We start from the raw sequence: 18,091 nt of genomic DNA on the forward strand, positions 1-18,091 counted from the left end.
ACACTTGCGTGAGATCCCCCCCCCAACACACAAAACATGCAAGGATGCAGGAATGAGGCTACACAGGCACACAAGATGACAATGCGGCCGATCCGAACACACAGACACACACACACACGCACACACGCACACAAGCACACACGCACACAGGCCCACACGCACTCCCACACGGGCCTACTCACCTGTGCATGTTGCTGGAGAGCTTCTCTCCAGGTTCCCCAAGCCCCGCAGTCCCACAATCCACTTATAAAATAATCACTCAGACGCTTGTATCACTTATAAACTGTATGGCCGTGGCAGGCTTCTTGTTAACTGTTCTTATATCTTAAATTAACCCATTTTTATAAATCTATAGCTTGCCACGTGGCTGGTGGCTTACCGGCTTCTTTACATGCTCTTCTCCTGGCGGTGGCTGCAGTGTCTCTCCCTCCTTCTTCCTGTTTCCCCAATTCTCCTCTCTCTTTGTCCCGCCTATACTTCCTGCCTGGTCACTGGCCATCAGTGTTTTATTTACATAGAGTAATATCCACAGCAATGCACGCACCCAAAGTAAACACACTCAGGGAGGCAGGAAGGCAGGCAGGCAGGCCCGTAGGCACGCCCCTGGGCACCACCACCCCATCCCGTGGGGGCTCCTAGTGGGGGAGGTGGGCGTGGTGGAGGGCTCGGGTGGGAGCCTGGTTCCTCTGGGACTGCTTCCAAGCGGTGGGCTGTGTGGAGGTGGTGGGCGGATCTGTCCCCCCACCCCACCCCCGTGCCGGGACCCGGAGTGTCCTCCTCCCAGACCCCCGCCTGTGGAGCCAGGCAGGCAGCCAGGTGCGATGGAGCCCCGGTTGGTGGAGGGCAAGGCTAGCCTGGGCTGCCTGTCAGGCGAGACCTGCCTCTCTCATGTGAATCTTAGCTTCTTCTGGGGTCCTGGGAACCCCACTCGGGTGTTTCCCCCGGTGGGTTGGCAGCGTGCCTGAGGGCTGCGATGGCCGGGCGAATTGGCAGCCTTGCGGGCGAGGGGGAGTGGGAGGCGGAGGCGGAGGCGGAGGGGTCCGGGGGCCCGCCCCATGGGGGCCCGCGGCCGCAAAGGGCCTGCCTTTCAAAGGCCAAAAGGGGCAAAGGCAAAAAAAAAAGCCTACAGCACCCGGTATTCCCAGGCGGTCTCCCATCCAAGTACTAACCAGGCCGGACCCTGCTTAGCTTCCGAGATCAGACGAGATCGGGCGCGTTCAGGGTGGTATGGCCGTAGACGATGGCGCCCGGCCCGCGGAGCCTCAAGAGCCTCACCTCCGCCGCTGCCCTCAGCAGCTCACCCACCCACCCGCCGCCCCGGAGCCCGGCTCGCGCCCCACCCTGAACGCGACGGCACGCCAGCGAGGCCCTCCTCAGCCCTCTGCCCGCCTCCGTGGCCCGTGGTCCGTGGCCCGCAGCGGGGGCCCAGGGCCGGCAGTGGCCAGCGTTTCCCCGGGACCTTCTCCTCTCCCGGTCCTGCTTCATCGGCCGGACGCACTCTCCCACCGGGCACACCCGGCGGGCCCCTGGCACCTTGGCTCGCCCGCAAGCCTGCTCCTCCCTCTCCCTGGGCCTCGGGCGGGTCCGGTGTGCACGCGCCCGCACCTCCCGCTCCCCCGCTCGGCTTTCCACGGCTGCGGGCGCTGAAGCCTCAGGACCTTCTTCCTTCCAGGGCAGGGGCTGCCTTGGTTCCGCGACTCGCCCCACCCGTTGCCAGGTAGCCAGCCCCTGGTCTTTGTGCCAAGCAGGTTGGAGCCCTCCTCTGACCTGCAGGCCATTTCTGTGCCTTCGGGGGTCCTGGTGGGGAGGTGGAGGTGGGGGGGTGGGGAGTGGGGGTGAGGGTGGCCCTGCCCGGGCTGCGCTCTGCCACTTTCTTTCCTGGCTTCCCGGGGAGGGGAGGTGCCCAGGGAGGCGCAGGCAAGGCGGCCGGATCCTTCGGGTGGGTCATCCACCCGTCCAGACAGGGTGCTCACCCTCCTGACGGTGCTGCCCCGAGGTGGTGCCTGGACGGATGGGGTGCTCGCACCGACTGTCATCTCTCACCTTGGGGAACTGTCGGCTTCTCCTCCTCCTCCTCCTCCTCCTCCTCCTCCTCCCCCCCGTTGCTCCTTCCTACTCCTCTTCCTCCTCTCCCCAGGAGACACAGACAGACACAGACAGACAGACAGACAGACAGACACACACACACACACACACACACACACACACAAAGGCATGCACAAACACACACGCACACACACACACATGCACGCCCATTCACACACCCTTCCCTACCTCCTGGATGGACCTTGGTTCCCTCTCTGGAACTTGGAATGCCAGCTCGTGGGCTCCAGGTTCTGCCCCCACCCCCACCCCACCCCCACGGAGAACCCGTCCATCCATTCCTCCGTGGCAGAAGCCTCCCTCCCCGGGAAGCGGCGGCGGCGGCGGCGGCGGCGGCGGCGGCGGCGGCGGCAGCGATGATGATGAGCCGCCCCGCTCAGCCCGCCCGCCCGGGAGAAGGGAGAATGTCTCGCTGGAAGGCGAAGGCGCGCAAGATGATCCTGCGCCCATGGGTCCCAGCGAACTTGGAACTTGGGTCTTGGCGCTCTGCGCGTGCACGGTGGGGGCAGAGGCGGGTCCCGTCCGGGCCAGGCGTCTCTTGGACTATCTATCCTCGGTCCCACCCGGCCAGCGGGCCTCCTCCCACCTTGCCTGTGGAGAGTACTGTCCTCTGGAGAGTCCCGGACGAGGAAGGAAGCGTGTGTCTAGGCCCCGACTCCTCGGGAACATCTTCCCTTGCCAATGGATGAGACAGCTCGGGCAGGGCCCTGCAGCCACAAAGTCTGTCTGTCTGTCTGTCTGTCTTCACTGGATGGAGCGAGCACCCGTGCTCTAGCAAGGAGGGACGGCCGCACAGCCAAGCCAGAGCGTACAAAACCAGAGGCACAAACATGCGCACACTCGTGCACACATCCACACCCAGACACGGAGCCCGAGCCTCGCCACACACACATAAACGGGCAAGGATGTCCAGGGCAGGTTGGAACACGGGTCTCTTTGGCGCTCAGCTCCGTGGACGTTGGGGGTAGAGGCGGGTCACGGGGCCAGAATTCTCTTACTGCCCCGCGGCCACCCGGCCACGCACCCATCCAAAGCTGCCTCCATCACGGAAGAGCCAAGGGTCTGAGCGGGCGCGACGAAGGTCGCGCGGCTGGACCGGACTGTGTGCCGGGGGTCTGATGGCCTCTCAAACCCCAGCACGGACCCCTCCGCTCTGGGGGACCTGCTTCCGCGACAGACAGAGAATTCCGGCACCGCCGCCACCGCCTCCGACGCCGGCGCCTCAGTGGGACAGCGCCTGACCCGTGACTTCCTCTTGCCCTGGGACCACTAGGTTCCAGGTCGGGCCCATCTTGGACCCGGGTCCTCTGCTCGGCCACCGCACTACTGACTGACTCCTCTACTGGCCTGCGCCCAGGCCTTGGCCCCTCGGGTCGGGCTCGGGAAGCAACCAACTGTGGCTCTCTGGCATCCCATCCCACCGGCGACACGCGCAGCCACACCCACGGACACGTCGCAGCCCCCCAGGGCACCGCTTCACGTGGACTCACACTCATGCACGCACACACGTAGACCTCCACACACACGCTCGCCCACACGGAAACACACTCGGGCATGTGTGCCCCCGCACACGCACGCACGCGCACACACACAGACACCCACGCACGAGCCAGGGTGCCTGCAGGCACAGAGGCCCGCGTGCGTGTGCGCCCGCAGGAACACACACACACACACACACACACACACACACATACACTTGCGTGAGATCCCCCCCCCAACACACAAAACATGCAAGGATGCAGGAATGAGGCTACACAGGCACACAAGATGACAATGCGGCCGATCCGAACACACAGACACACACACACACGCACACACGCACACAAGCACACACGCACACAGGCCCACACGCACTCCCACACGGGCCTACTCACCTGTGCATGTTGCTGGAGAGCTTCTCTCCAGGTTCCCCAAGCCCCGCAGTCCCACAATCCACTTATAAAATAATCACTCAGACGCTTGTATCACTTATAAACTGTATGGCCGTGGCAGGCTTCTTGTTAACTGTTCTTATATCTTAAATTAACCCATTTTTATAAATCTATAGCTTGCCACGTGGCTGGTGGCTTACCGGCTTCTTTACATGCTCTTCTCCTGGCGGTGGCTGCAGTGTCTCTCCCTCCTTCTTCCTGTTTCCCCAATTCTCCTCTCTCTTTGTCCCGCCTATACTTCCTGCCTGGTCACTGGCCATCAGTGTTTTATTTACATAGAGTAATATCCACAGCAATGCACGCACCCAAAGTAAACACACTCAGGGAGGCAGGAAGGCAGGCAGGCAGGCCCGTAGGCACGCCCCTGGGCACCACCACCCCATCCCGTGGGGGCTCCTAGTGGGGGAGGTGGGCGTGGTGGAGGGCTCGGGTGGGAGCCTGGTTCCTCTGGGACTGCTTCCAAGCGGTGGGCTGTGTGGAGGTGGTGGGCGGATCTGTCCCCCCACCCCACCCCCGTGCCGGGACCCGGAGTGTCCTCCTCCCAGACCCCCGCCTGTGGAGCCAGGCAGGCAGCCAGGTGCGATGGAGCCCCGGTTGGTGGAGGGCAAGGCTAGCCTGGGCTGCCTGTCAGGCGAGACCTGCCTCTCTCATGTGAATCTTAGCTTCTTCTGGGGTCCTGGGAACCCCACTCGGGTGTTTCCCCCGGTGGGTTGGCAGCGTGCCTGAGGGCTGCGATGGCCGGGCGAATTGGCAGCCTTGCGGGCGAGGGGGAGTGGGAGGCGGAGGCGGAGGCGGAGGGGTCCGGGGGCCCGCCCCATGGGGGCCCGCGGCCGCAAAGGGCCTGCCTTTCAAAGGCCAAAAGGGGCAAAGGCAAAAAAAAAGCCTACAGCACCCGGTATTCCCAGGCGGTCTCCCATCCAAGTACTAACCAGGCCGGACCCTGCTTAGCTTCCGAGATCAGACGAGATCGGGCGCGTTCAGGGTGGTATGGCCGTAGATGATGGCGCCCGGCCCGCGGAGCCTCAAGAGCCTCACCTCCGCCGCTGCCCTCAGCAGCTCACCCACCCACCCGCCGCCCCTGAGCCCGGCTCGCGCCCCACCCTCAACGCGACGGCACGCCAGCGAGGCCCTCCTCAGCCCTCTGCCCGCCTCCGTGGCCCGTGGTCCGTGGCCCGCAGCGGGGGCCCAGGGCCGGCAGTGGCCAGCGTTTCCCCGGGACCTTCTCCTCTCCCGGTCCTGCTTCATCGGCCGGACGCACTCTCCCACCGGGCACACCCGGCGGGCCCCTGGCACCTTGGCTCGCCCGCAAGCCTGCTCCTCCCTCTCCCTGGGCCTCGGGCCGGTCCGGTGTGCACGCGCCCGCACCTCCCGCTCCCCCGCTCGGCTTTCCACGGCTGCGGGCGCTGAAGCCTCAGGACCTTCTTCCTTCCAGGGCAGGGGCTGCCTTGGTTCCGCGACTCGCCCCACCCGTTGCCAGGTAGCCAGCCCCTGGTCTTTGTGCCAAGCAGGTTGGAGCCCTCCTCTGACCTGCAGGCCATTTCTGTGCCTTCGGGGGTCCTGGTGGGGAGGTGGAGGTGGGGGGGTGGGGAGTGGGGGTGAGGGTGGCCCTGCCCGGGCTGCGCTCTGCCACTTTCTTTCCTGGCTTCCCGGGGAGGGGAGGTGCCCAGGGAGGCGCAGGCAAGGCGGCCGGATCCTTCGGGTGGGTCATCCACCCGTCCAGACAGGGTGCTCACCCTCCTGACGGTGCTGCCCCGAGGTGGTGCCTGGACGGATGGGGTGCTCGCACCGACTGTCATCTCTCACCTTGGGGAACTGTCGGCTTCTCCTCCTCCTCCTCCTCCTCCTCCTCCTCCCCCCCGTTGCTCCTTCCTACTCCTCTTCCTCCTCTCCCCAGGAGACACAGACAGACACAGACAGACAGACAGACAGACAGACAGACAGACAGACACACACACACACACACACACACAAAGGCATGCACAAACACACACGCACACACACACACATGCACGCCCATTCACACACCCTTCCCTACCTCCTGGATGGACCTTGGTTCCCTCTCTGGAACTTGGAATGCCAGCTCGTGGGCTCCAGGTTCTGCCCCCACCCCCACCCCACCCCCACGGAGAACCCGTCCATCCATTCCTCCGTGGCAGAAGCCTCCCTCCCCGGGAAGCGGCGGCGGCGGCGGCGGCGGCGGCGGCGGCGGCGGCGGCGGCAGCGATGATGATGAGCCGCCCCGCTCAGCCCGCCCGCCCGGGAGAAGGGAGAATGTCTCGCTGGAAGGCGAAGGCGCGCAAGATGATCCTGCGCCCATGGGTCCCAGCGAACTTGGAACTTGGGTCTTGGCGCTCTGCGCGTGCACGGTGGGGGCAGAGGCGGGTCCCGTCCGGGCCAGGCGTCTCTTGGACTATCTATCCTCGGTCCCACCCGGCCAGCGGGCCTCCTCCCACCTTGCCTGTGGAGAGTACTGTCCTCTGGAGAGTCCCGGACGAGGAAGGAAGCGTGTGTCTAGGCCCCGACTCCTCGGGAACATCTTCCCTTGCCAATGGATGAGACAGCTCGGGCAGGGCCCTGCAGCCACAAAGTCTGTCTGTCTGTCTGTCTGTCTTCACTGGATGGAGCGAGCACCCGTGCTCTAGCAAGGAGGGACGGCCGCACAGCCAAGCCAGAGCGTACAAAACCAGAGGCACAAACATGCGCACACTCGTGCACACATCCACACCCAGACACGGAGCCCGAGCCTCGCCACACACACATAAACGGGCAAGGATGTCCAGGGCAGGTTGGAACACGGGTCTCTTTGGCGCTCAGCTCCGTGGACGTTGGGGGTAGAGGCGGGTCACGGGGCCAGAATTCTCTTACTGCCCCGCGGCCACCCGGCCACGCACCCATCCAAAGCTGCCTCCATCACGGAAGAGCCAAGGGTCTGAGCGGGCGCGACGAAGGTCGCGCGGCTGGACCGGACTGTGTGCCGGGGGTCTGATGGCCTCTCAAACCCCAGCACGGACCCCTCCGCTCTGGGGGACCTGCTTCCGCGACAGACAGAGAATTCCCGCACCGCCGCCACCGCCTCCGACGCCGGCGCCTTAGTGGGACAGCGCCTGAGCCGAGACTTCCTCTTGCCCTGGGACCACTAGGTTCCAGGTCGGGCCCATCTTGGACCCGGGTCCTCTGCTCGGCCACCGCACTACTGACTGACTCCTCTACTGGCCTGCGCCCAGGCCTTGGCCCCTCGGGTCGGGCTCGGGAAGCAACCAACTGTGGCTCTCTGGCATCCCATCCCACCGGCGACACGCGCAGCCACACCCACGGACACGTCGCAGCCCCCCAGGGCACCGCTTCACGTGGACTCACACTCATGCACGCACACACGTAGACCTCCACACACACGCTCGCCCACACGGAAACACACTCGGGCATGTGTGCCCCCGCACACGCACGCACGCGCACACACACAGACACCCACGCACGAGCCAGGGTGCCTGCAGGCACAGAGGCCCGCGTGCGTGTGCGCCCGCAGGAACACACACACACACACACACACACACACACACACACACATACACTTGCGTGAGATCCCCCCCCCAACACACAAAACATGCAAGGATGCAGGAATGAGGCTACACAGGCACACAAGATGACAATGCGGCCGATCCGAACACACAGACACACACACACACGCACACACGCACACAAGCACACACGCACACAGGCCCACACGCACTCCCACACGGGCCTACTCACCTGTGCATGTTGCTGGAGAGCTTCTCTCCAGGTTCCCCAAGCCCCGCAGTCCCACAATCCACTTATAAAATAATCACTCAGACGCTTGTATCACTTATAAACTGTATGGCCGTGGCAGGCTTCTTGTTAACTGTTCTTATATCTTAAATTAACCCATTTTTATAAATCTATAGCTTGCCACGTGGCTGGTGGCTTACCGGCTTCTTTACATGCTCTTCTCCTGGCGGTGGCTGCAGTGTCTCTCCCTCCTTCTTCCTGTTTCCCCAATTCTCCTCTCTCTTTGTCCCGCCTATACTTCCTGCCTGGTCACTGGCCATCAGTGTTTTATTTACATAGAGTAATATCCACAGCAATGCACGCACCCAAAGTAAACACACTCAGGGAGGCAGGAAGGCAGGCAGGCAGGCCCGTAGGCACGCCCCTGGGCACCACCACCCCATCCCGTGGGGGCTCCTAGTGGGGGAGGTGGGCGTGGTGGAGGGCTCGGGTGGGAGCCTGGTTCCTCTGGGACTGCTTCCAAGCGGTGGGCTGTGTGGAGGTGGTGGGCGGATCTGTCCCCCCACCCCACCCCCGTGCCGGGACCCGGAGTGTCCTCCTCCCAGACCCCCGCCTGTGGAGCCAGGCAGGCAGCCAGGTGCGATGGAGCCCCGGTTGGTGGAGGGCAAGGCTAGCCTGGGCTGCCTGTCAGGCGAGACCTGCCTCTCTCATGTGAATCTTAGCTTCTTCTGGGGTCCTGGGAACCCCACTCGGGTGTTTCCCCCGGTGGGTTGGCAGCGTGCCTGAGGGCTGCGATGGCCGGGCGAATTGGCAGCCTTGCGGGCGAGGGGGAGTGGGAGGCGGAGGCGGAGGCGGAGGGGTCCGGGGGCCCGCCCCATGGGGGCCCGCGGCCGCAAAGGGCCTGCCTTTCAAAGGCCAAAAGGGGCAAAGGCAAAAAAAAAAGCCTACAGCACCCGGTATTCCCAGGCGGTCTCCCATCCAAGTACTAACCAGGCCGGACCCTGCTTAGCTTCCGAGATCAGACGAGATCGGGCGCGTTCAGGGTGGTATGGCCGTAGACGATGGCGCCCGGCCCGCGGAGCCTCAAGAGCCTCACCTCCGCCGCTGCCCTCAGCAGCTCACCCACCCACCCGCCGCCCCTGAGCCCGGCTCGCGCCCCACCCTCAACGCGACGGCACGCCAGCGAGGCCCTCCTCAGCCCTCTGCCCGCCTCCGTGGCCCGTGGTCCGTGGCCCGCAGCGGGGGCCCAGGGCCGGCAGTGGCCAGCGTTTCCCCGGGACCTTCTCCTCTCCCGGTCCTGCTTCATCGGCCGGACGCACTCTCCCACCGGGCACACCCGGCGGGCCCCTGGCACCTTGGCTCGCCCGCAAGCCTGCTCCTCCCTCTCCCTGGGCCTCGGGCGGGTCCGGTGTGCACGCGCCCGCACCTCCCGCTCCCCCGCTCGGCTTTCCACGGCTGCGGGCGCTGAAGCCTCAGGACCTTCTTCCTTCCAGGGCAGGGGCTGCCTTGGTTCCGCGACTCGCCCCACCCGTTGCCAGGTAGCCAGCCCCTGGTCTTTGTGCCAAGCAGGTTGGAGCCCTCCTCTGACCTGCAGGCCATTTCTGTGCCTTCGGGGGTCCTGGTGGGGAGGTGGAGGTGGGGGGGTGGGGAGTGGGGGTGAGGGTGGCCCTGCCCGGGCTGCGCTCTGCCACTTTCTTTCCTGGCTTCCCGGGGAGGGGAGGTGCCCAGGGAGGCGCAGGCAAGGCGGCCGGATCCTTCGGGTGGGTCATCCACCCGTCCAGACAGGGTGCTCACCCTCCTGACGGTGCTGCCCCGAGGTGGTGCCTGGACGGATGGGGTGCTCGCACCGACTGTCATCTCTCACCTTGGGGAACTGTCGGCTTCTCCTCCTCCTCCTCCTCCTCCTCCTCCTCCCCCCCGTTGCTCCTTCCTACTCCTCTTCCTCCTCTCCCCAGGAGACACAGACAGACACAGACAGACAGACAGACAGACAGACAGACACACACACACACACACACACACAAAGGCATGCACAAACACACACGCACACACACACACATGCACGCCCATTCACACACCCTTCCCTACCTCCTGGATGGACCTTGGTTCCCTCTCTGGAACTTGGAATGCCAGCTCGTGGGCTCCAGGTTCTGCCCCCACCCCCACCCCACCCCCACGGAGAACCCGTCCATCCATTCCTCCGTGGCAGAAGCCTCCCTCCCCGGGAAGCGGCGGCGGCGGCGGCGGCGGCGGCGGCGGCGGCGGCGGCGGCAGCGATGATGATGAGCCGCCCCGCTCAGCCCGCCCGCCCGGGAGAAGGGAGAATGTCTCGCTGGAAGGCGAAGGCGCGCAAGATGATCCTGCGCCCATGGGTCCCAGCGAACTTGGAACTTGGGTCTTGGCGCTCTGCGCGTGCACGGTGGGGGCAGAGGCGGGTCCCGTCCGGGCCAGGCGTCTCTTGGACTATCTATCCTCGGTCCCACCCGGCCAGCGGGCCTCCTCCCACCTTGCCTGTGGAGAGTACTGTCCTCTGGAGAGTCCCGGACGAGGAAGGAAGCGTGTGTCTAGGCCCCGACTCCTCGGGAACATCTTCCCTTGCCAATGGATGAGACAGCTCGGGCAGGGCCCTGCAGCCACAAAGTCTGTCTGTCTGTCTGTCTGTCTTCACTGGATGGAGCGAGCACCCGTGCTCTAGCAAGGAGGGACGGCCGCACAGCCAAGCCAGAGCGTACAAAACCAGAGGCACAAACATGCGCACACTCGTGCACACATCCACACCCAGACACGGAGCCCGAGCCTCGCCACACACACATAAACGGGCAAGGATGTCCAGGGCAGGTTGGAACACGGGTCTCTTTGGCGCTCAGCTCCGTGGACGTTGGGGGTAGAGGCGGGTCACGGGGCCAGAATTCTCTTACTGCCCCGCGGCCACCCGGCCACGCACCCATCCAAAGCTGCCTCCATCACGGAAGAGCCAAGGGTCTGAGCGGGCGCGACGAAGGTCGCGCGGCTGGACCGGACTGTGTGCCGGGGGTCTGATGGCCTCTCAAACCCTAGCACGGACCCCTCCGCTCTGGGGGACCTGCTTCCGCGACAGACAGAGAATTCCCGCACCGCCGCCACCCGCCTCCGACGCCGGCGCCTTAGTGGGACAGCGCCTGAGCCGAGACTTCCTCTTGCCCTGGGACCACTAGGTTCCAGGTCGGGCCCATCTTGGACCCGGGTCCTCTGCTCGGCCACCGCACTACTGACTGACTCCTCTACTGGCCTGCGCCCAGGCCTTGGCCCCTCGGGTCGGGCTCGGGAAGCAACCAACTGTGGCTCTCTGGCATCCCATCCCACCGGCGACACGCGCAGCCACACCCACGGACACGTCGCAGCCCCCCAGGGCACCGCTTCACGTGGACTCACACTCATGCACGCACACACGTAGACCTCCACACACACGCTCGCCCACACGGAAACACACTCGGGCATGTGTGCCCCCGCACACGCACGCACGCGCACACACACAGACACCCACGCACGAGCCAGGGTGCCTGCAGGCACAGAGGCCCGCGTGCGTGTGCGCCCGCAGGAACACACACACACACACACACACACACACACACACACATACACTTGCGTGAGATCCCCCCCCCAACACACAAAACATGCAAGGATGCAGGAATGAGGCTACACAGGCACACAAGATGACAATGCGGCCGATCCGAACACACAGACACACACACACACGCACACACGCACACAAGCACACACGCACACAGGCCCACACGCACTCCCACACGGGCCTACTCACCTGTGCATGTTGCTGGAGAGCTTCTCTCCAGGTTCCCCAAGCCCCGCAGTCCCACAATCCACTTATAAAATAATCACTCAGACGCTTGTATCACTTATAAACTGTATGGCCGTGGCAGGCTTCTTGTTAACTGTTCTTATATCTTAAATTAACCCATTTTTATAAATCTATAGCTTGCCACGTGGCTGGTGGCTTACCGGCTTCTTTACATGCTCTTCTCCTGGCGGTGGCTGCAGTGTCTCTCCCTCCTTCTTCCTGTTTCCCCAATTCTCCTCTCTCTTTGTCCCGCCTATACTTCCTGCCTGGTCACTGGCCATCAGTGTTTTATTTACATAGAGTAATATCCACAGCAATGCACGCACCCAAAGTAAACACACTCAGGGAGGCAGGAAGGCAGGCAGGCAGGCCCGTAGGCACGCCCCTGGGCACCACCACCCCATCCCGTGGGGGCTCCTAGTGGGGGAGGTGGGCGTGGTGGAGGGCTCGGGTGGGAGCCTGGTTCCTCTGGGACTGCTTCCAAGCGGTGGGCTGTGTGGAGGTGGTGGGCGGATCTGTCCCCCCACCCCACCCCCGTGCCGGGACCCGGAGTGTCCTCCTCCCAGACCCCCGCCTGTGGAGCCAGGCAGGCAGCCAGGTGCGATGGAGCCCCGGTTGGTGGAGGGCAAGGCTAGCCTGGGCTGCCTGTCAGGCGAGACCTGCCTCTCTCATGTGAATCTTAGCTTCTTCTGGGGTCCTGGGAACCCCACTCGGGTGTTTCCCCCGGTGGGTTGGCAGCGTGCCTGAGGGCTGCGATGGCCGGGCGAATTGGCAGCCTTGCGGGCGAGGGGGAGTGGGAGGCGGAGGCGGAGGCGGAGGGGTCCGGGGGCCCGCCCCATGGGGGCCCGCGGCCGCAAAGGGCCTGCCTTTCAAAGGCCAAAAGGGGCAAAGGCAAAAAAAAAAGCCTACAGCACCCGGTATTCCCAGGCGGTCTCCCATCCAAGTACTAACCAGGCCGGACCCTGCTTAGCTTCCGAGATCAGACGAGATCGGGCGCGTTCAGGGTGGTATGGCCGTAGACGATGGCGCCCGGCCCGCGGAGCCTCAAGAGCCTCACCTCCGCCGCTGCCCTCAGCAGCTCACCCACCCACCCGCCGCCCCTGAGCCCGGCTCGCGCCCCACCCTCAACGCGACGGCACGCCAGCGAGGCCCTCCTCAGCCCTCTGCCCGCCTCCGTGGCCCGTGGTCCGTGGCCCGCAGCGGGGGCCCAGGGCCGGCAGTGGCCAGCGTTTCCCCGGGACCTTCTCCTCTCCCGGTCCTGCTTCATCGGCCGGACGCACTCTCCCACCGGGCACACCCGGCGGGCCCCTGGCACCTTGGCTCGCCCGCAAGCCTGCTCCTCCCTCTCCCTGGGCCTCGGGCGGGTCCGGTGTGCACGCGCCCGCACCTCCCGCTCCCCCGCTCGGCTTTCCACGGCTGCGGGCGCTGAAGCCTCAGGACCTTCTTCCTTCCAGGGCAGGGGCTGCCTTGGTTCCGCGACTCGCCCCACCCGTTGCCAGGTAGCCAGCCCCTGGTCTTTGTGCCAAGCAGGTTGGAGCCCTCCTCTGACCTGCAGGCCATTTCTGTGCCTTCGGGGGTCCTGGTGGGGAGGTGGAGGTGGGGGGGTGGGGAGTGGGGGTGAGGGTGGCCCTGCCCGGGCTGCGCTCTGCCACTTTCTTTCCTGGCTTCCCGGGGAGGGGAGGTGCCCAGGGAGGCGCAGGCAAGGCGGCCGGATCCTTCGGGTGGGTCATCCACCCGTCCAGACAGGGTGCTCACCCTCCTGACGGTGCTGCCCCGAGGTGGTGCCTGGACGGATGGGGTGCTCGCACCGACTGTCATCTCTCACCTTGGGGAACTGTCGGCTTCTCCTCCTCCTCCTCCTCCTCCTCCTCCTCCCCCCCGTTGCTCCTTCCTACTCCTCTTCCTCCTCTCCCCAGGAGACACAGACAGACACAGACAGACAGACAGACAGACAGACAGACACACACACACACACACACACACACACAAAGGCATGCACAAACACACACGCACACACACACACATGCACGCCCATTCACACACCCTTCCCTACCTCCTGGATGGACCTTGGTTCCCTCTCTGGAACTTGGAATGCCAGCTCGTGGGCTCCAGGTTCTGCCCCCACCCCCACCCCACCCCCACGGAGAACCCGTCCATCCATTCCTCCGTGGCAGAAGCCTCCCTCCCCGGGAAGCGGCGGCGGCGGCGGCGGCGGCGGCGGCGGCGGCGGCGGCGGCAGCGATGATGATGAGCCGCCCCGCTCAGCCCGCCCGCCCGGGAGAAGGGAGAATGTCTCGCTGGAAGGCGAAGGCGCGCAAGATGATCCTGCGCCCATGGGTCCCAGCGAACTTGGAACTTGGGTCTTGGCGCTCTGCGCGTGCACGGTGGGGGCAGAGGCGGGTCCCGTCCGGGCCAGGCGTCTCTTGGACTATCTATCCTCGGTCCCACCCGGCCAGCGGGCCTCCTCCCACCTTGCCTGTGGAGAGTACTGTCCTCTGGAGAGTCCCGGACGAGGAAGGAAGCGTGTGTCTAGGCCCCGACTCCTCGGGAACATCTTCCCTTGCCAATGGATGAGACAGCTCGGGCAGGGCCCTGCAGCCACAAAGTCTGTCTGTCTGTCTGTCTGTCTTCACTGGATGGAGCGAGCACCCGTGCTCTAGCAAGGAGGGACGGCCGCACAGCCAAGCCAGAGCGTACAAAACCAGAGGCACAAACATGCGCACACTCGTGCACACATCCACACCCAGACACGGAGCCCGAGCCTCGCCACACACACATAAACGGGCAAGGATGTCCAGGGCAGGTTGGAACACGGGTCTCTTTGGCGCTCAGCTCCGTGGACGTTGGGGGTAGAGGCGGGTCACGGGGCCAGAATTCTCTTACTGCCCCGCGGCCACCCGGCCACGCACCCATCCAAAGCTGCCTCCATCACGGAAGAGCCAAGGGTCTGAGCGGGCGCGACGAAGGTCGCGCGGCTGGACCGGACTGTGTGCCGGGGGTCTGATGGCCTCTCAAACCCCAGCACGGACCCCTCCGCTCTGGGGGACCTGCTTCCGCGACAGACAGAGAATTCCCGCACCGCCGCCACCGCCTCCGACGCCGGCGCCTTAGTGGGACAGCGCCTGACCCGTGACTTCCTCTTGCCCTGGGACCACTAGGTTCCAGGTCGGGCCCATCTTGGACCCGGGTCCTCTGCTCGGCCACCGCACTACTGACTGACTCCTCTACTGGCCTGCGCCCAGGCCTTGGCCCCTCGGGTCGGGCTCGGGAAGCAACCAACTGTGGCTCTCTGGCATCCCATCCCACCGGCGACACGCGCAGCCACACCCACGGACACGTCGCAGCCCCCCAGGGCACCGCTTCACGTGGACTCACACTCATGCACGCACACACGTAGACCTCCACACACACGCTCGCCCACACGGAAACACACTCGGGCATGTGTGCCCCCGCACACGCACGCACGCGCACACACACAGACACCCACGCACGAGCCAGGGTGCCTGCAGGCACAGAGGCCCGCGTGCGTGTGCGCCCGCAGGAACACACACACACACACACACACACACACACACACATACACTTGCGTGAGATCCCCCCCCCAACACACAAAACATGCAAGGATGCAGGAATGAGGCTACACAGGCACACAAGATGACAATGCGGCCGATCCGAACACACAGACACACACACACACGCACACACGCACACAAGCACACACGCACACAGGCCCACACGCACTCCCACACGGGCCTACTCACCTGTGCATGTTGCTGGAGAGCTTCTCTCCAGGTTCCCCAAGCCCCGCAGTCCCACAATCCACTTATAAAATAATCACTCAGACGCTTGTATCACTTATAAACTGTATGGCCGTGGCAGGCTTCTTGTTAACTGTTCTTATATCTTAAATTAACCCATTTTTATAAATCTATAGCTTGCCACGTGGCTGGTGGCTTACCGGCTTCTTTACATGCTCTTCTCCTGGCGGTGGCTGCAGTGTCTCTCCCTCCTTCTTCCTGTTTCCCCAATTCTCCTCTCTCTTTGTCCCGCCTATACTTCCTGCCTGGTCACTGGCCATCAGTGTTTTATTTACATAGAGTAATATCCACAGCAATGCACGCACCCAAAGTAAACACACTCAGGGAGGCAGGAAGGCAGGCAGGCAGGCCCGTAGGCACGCCCCTGGGCACCACCACCCCATCCCGTGGGGGCTCCTAGTGGGGGAGGTGGGCGTGGTGGAGGGCTCGGGTGGGAGCCTGGTTCCTCTGGGACTGCTTCCAAGCGGTGGGCTGTGTGGAGGTGGTGGGCGGATCTGTCCCCCCACCCCACCCCCGTGCCGGGACCCGGAGTGTCCTCCTCCCAGACCCCCGCCTGTGGAGCCAGGCAGGCAGCCAGGTGCGATGGAGCCCCGGTTGGTGGAGGGCAAGGCTAGCCTGGGCTGCCTGTCAGGCGAGACCTGCCTCTCTCATGTGAATCTTAGCTTCTTCTGGGGTCCTGGGAACCCCACTCGGGTGTTTCCCCCGGTGGGTTGGCAGCGTGCCTGAGGGCTGCGATGGCCGGGCGAATTGGCAGCCTTGCGGGCGAGGGGGAGTGGGAGGCGGAGGCGGAGGCGGAGGGGTCCGGGGGCCCGCCCCATGGGGGCCCGCGGCCGCAAAGGGCCTGCCTTTCAAAGGCCAAAAGGGGCAAAGGCAAAAAAAAAAGCCTACAGCACCCGGTATTCCCAGGCGGTCTCCCATCCAAGTACTAACCAGGCCGGACCCTGCTTAGCTTCCGAGATCAGACGAGATCGGGCGCGTTCAGGGTGGTATGGCCGTAGACGATGGCGCCCGGCCCGCGGAGCCTCAAGAGCCTCACCTCCGCCGCTGCCCTCAGCAGCTCACCCACCCACCCGCCGCCCCTGAGCCCGGCTCGCGCCCCACCCTCAACGCGACGGCACGCCAGCGAGGCCCTCCTCAGCCCTCTGCCCGCCTCCGTGGCCCGTGGTCCGTGGCCCGCAGCGGGGGCCCAGGGCCGGCAGTGGCCAGCGTTTCCCCGGGACCTTCTCCTCTCCCGGTCCTGCTTCATCGGCCGGACGCACTCTCCCACCGGGCACACCCGGCGGGCCCCTGGCACCTTGGCTCGCCCGCAAGCCTGCTCCTCCCTCTCCCTGGGCCTCGGGCGGGTCCGGTGTGCACGCGCCCGCACCTCCCGCTCCCCCGCTCGGCTTTCCACGGCTGCGGGCGCTGAAGCCTCAGGACCTTCTTCCTTCCAGGGCAGGGGCTGCCTTGGTTCCGCGACTCGCCCCACCCGTTGCCAGGTAGCCAGCCCCTGGTCTTTGTGCCAAGCAGGTTGGAGCCCTCCTCTGACCTGCAGGCCATTTCTGTGCCTTCGGGGGTCCTGGTGGGGAGGTGGAGGTGGGGGGGTGGGGAGTGGGGGTGAGGGTGGCCCTGCCCGGGCTGCGCTCTGCCACTTTCTTTCCTGGCTTCCCGGGGAGGGGAGGTGCCCAGGGAGGCGCAGGCAAGGCGGCCGGATCCTTCGGGTGGGTCATCCACCCGTCCAGACAGGGTGCTCACCCTCCTGACGGTGCTGCCCCGAGGTGGTGCCTGGACGGATGGGGTGCTCGCACCGACTGTCATCTCTCACCTTGGGGAACTGTCGGCTTCTCCTCCTCCTCCTCCTCCTCCTCCTCCTCCCCCCCGTTGCTCCTTCCTACTCCTCTTCCTCCTCTCCCCAGGAGACACAGACAGACACAGACAGACAGACAGACAGACAGACAGACACACACACACACACACACACACACACACAAAGGCATGCACAAACACACACGCACACACACACACATGCACGCCCATTCACACACCCTTCCCTACCTCCTGGATGGACCTTGGTTCCCTCTCTGGAACTTGGAATGCCAGCTCGTGGGCTCCAGGTTCTGCCCCCACCCCCACCCCACCCCCACGGAGAACCCGTCCATCCATTCCTCCGTGGCAGAAGCCTCCCTCCCCGGGAAGCGGCGGCGGCGGCGGCGGCGGCGGCGGCGGCGGCGGCGGCGGCAGCGATGATGATGAGCCGCCCCGCTCAGCCCGCCCGCCCGGGAGAAGGGAGAATGTCTCGCTGGAAGGCGAAGGCGCGCAAGATGATCCTGCGCCCATGGGTCCCAGCGAACTTGGAACTTGGGTCTTGGCGCTCTGCGCGTGCACGGTGGGGGCAGAGGCGGGTCCCGTCCGGGCCAGGCGTCTCTTGGACTATCTATCCTCGGTCCCACCCGGCCAGCGGGCCTCCTCCCACCTTGCCTGTGGAGAGTACTGTCCTCTGGAGAGTCCCGGACGAGGAAGGAAGCGTGTGTCTAGGCCCCGACTCCTCGGGAACATCTTCCCTTGCCAATGGATGAGACAGCTCGGGCAGGGCCCTGCAGCCACAAAGTCTGTCTGTCTGTCTGTCTGTCTTCACTGGATGGAGCGAGCACCCGTGCTCTAGCAAGGAGGGACGGCCGCAC

At 64.9% G+C, this 18,091-nt stretch overlaps 5 non-coding genes across 5 annotated transcripts; all 5 read right to left on the minus strand.

Annotated features, from left to right (window-relative positions):
* Window positions 1-1,120: 1,120 nt before the first annotated feature.
* LOC143273617 (5S ribosomal RNA) lies at window positions 1,121-1,239 on the minus strand. The gene has a single exon (XR_013051800.1). It is a non-coding gene; the product is annotated as a 5S ribosomal RNA (ribosomal RNA).
* Window positions 1,240-4,914: 3,675 nt separating this feature from the next.
* On the minus strand, window positions 4,915-5,033 carry LOC143273638 (5S ribosomal RNA). Its single transcript, XR_013051821.1, has one exon. It is a non-coding gene; the product is annotated as a 5S ribosomal RNA (ribosomal RNA).
* Window positions 5,034-8,719: 3,686 nt separating this feature from the next.
* On the minus strand, window positions 8,720-8,838 carry LOC143273618 (5S ribosomal RNA). Its single transcript, XR_013051801.1, has one exon. It is a non-coding gene; the product is annotated as a 5S ribosomal RNA (ribosomal RNA).
* Window positions 8,839-12,515: 3,677 nt separating this feature from the next.
* LOC143273619 (5S ribosomal RNA) lies at window positions 12,516-12,634 on the minus strand. Its single transcript, XR_013051802.1, has one exon. It is a non-coding gene; the product is annotated as a 5S ribosomal RNA (ribosomal RNA).
* A 3,678-nt stretch (window positions 12,635-16,312) lies between these two features.
* On the minus strand, window positions 16,313-16,431 carry LOC143273620 (5S ribosomal RNA). Its single transcript, XR_013051803.1, has one exon. It is a non-coding gene; the product is annotated as a 5S ribosomal RNA (ribosomal RNA).
* Window positions 16,432-18,091: the final 1,660 nt, after the last annotated feature.

This window comes from Peromyscus maniculatus, chromosome 5 (genome assembly GCF_049852395.1).
Source record: "Peromyscus maniculatus bairdii isolate BWxNUB_F1_BW_parent chromosome 5, HU_Pman_BW_mat_3.1, whole genome shotgun sequence".
Taxonomy (NCBI): domain Eukaryota; kingdom Metazoa; phylum Chordata; class Mammalia; order Rodentia; family Cricetidae; genus Peromyscus; species Peromyscus maniculatus.